Genomic DNA, 1,446 nt, shown 5'->3' on the forward strand with positions numbered 1-1,446 from the left:
TTCTCTAATTCTAGAATATTTATCTGTATAAAGCATTCCTTCTTTATTCTGTTTTCCATTATTTATATTTTCTGTAACTGGATCATTATTTACCCTTGTCTAAAGGACAGTAATATTCTGATATTATATTGAAGTATTTGGATGTTATTGAAAAAATACATGCATACATGTTTTAAAAAATTTGTCTATAAGCTCTTTCCTTTCTCTCTCCCCGTCCATTTTGGTGGATGCTCTTGGTTGAGGCTGTCCTGTACCTAAGGCAGGAAGATGGTGGCCGCAAAGAAGACGAAAAATTCGCTGGAGTGGATCAACTCTAGGCTCCAGCTCGCTATGAAAAGTAGAAAGTACGTGCTGGGGTACAAGCAGATTCTGAAAATGATCAGACATGGCAAAGCGAAGCTGGTCATCCTCTCCAACAACTGCTTGGCCTTGAGGAAAATATGAAATAGAATACTACACCATGTTGGCCAAAACTGGTGTCCATCACTACAGTGGCAACAATATTGAATTGGGCACAGCCTGTGGGAAATACTACAGAGTGTCATGCTGGCTATCATCGATCCAGGTGATTCTGATATCAGAAGAAGCATGCCAGAAAAGACTGGTGAAAAGTAAATCACGCAGAATTTTTCTTTAATAAAACTGGCCACAGCTTGTTTTAAACACACACACACACAATTTGTCTATATGATCATTCTTGACAGAAAGCTTTGAACAGCTCTTCAGAGTTGATAAAGTGCTTGGATCTGGCAACTATACAAAGGAGCAATGCAGATGCAGTGGATGAAAGCATTGTTACCAGAGTCAGGCAGCCGAGGAAACTGTGCCATCCTTTACCAGATACGTGACTTCAGACAAGTAACTTAATTTTTTTTGTTTAATCTCTATTTATTTATCTATAAGTGGAGATAATAGACCTGCCTACCAAGTGGATAAAAATAGCTCAGGGTAATTTTTTTAGAGACCCTCTAAAGAAGAGTATTACCTATCAGAAAATCCTACTTGCTAGATTTATTTTTCTCTGAATTTTTAAATTATTTTTCTCTGAAGGACTTTTCTCCTGTCTAAAAGTGCTACCACTAAAAGAAAAAAAAGGGGGGGGGAGGCCTCCTTATTTAATCCAATACGAAATCTGTATTAAATTCCTTTATAATTACATTTATTTCAACTTTTCAAAAATCATATAAGCACAAAGAAATGATTAATAAAAATAGAAAGTGCGACTCAAATATGTATGAGATAAGATGAATAAAATGGTGACAAAAATTAGTGAGCTTTCCTTCCTAAAATTATTTTCTAATGCTATTTTTTTCCCTATTATTATGATAAACATACTAGAAAAAGTCAATCTTGCTAACTGTGGGCATAATGCAAATCAGACCCTGCAAATATTTTTGTTTTCCTGCTTTCATCTTAGGAAATAATTTCCCAGAATTTTTTTCATAG

At 35.2% G+C, this 1,446-nt stretch overlaps 1 pseudogene across 1 annotated transcript; it reads left to right on the forward strand.

Annotated features, from left to right (window-relative positions):
- The first annotated feature begins 267 nt into the window (after positions 1-267).
- LOC308348043 (large ribosomal subunit protein eL30-like) lies at positions 268-615 on the forward strand (annotated as a pseudogene). The gene has a single exon. The product of its transcript is annotated as a large ribosomal subunit protein eL30-like (transcript).
- Positions 616-1,446: the final 831 nt, after the last annotated feature.

The sequence above is a fragment of the Martes martes genome (genome assembly GCF_963455335.1).
Source record: "Martes martes genome assembly, chromosome: 8".
Classification (NCBI taxonomy): Eukaryota; Metazoa; Chordata; class Mammalia; order Carnivora; family Mustelidae; genus Martes; species Martes martes.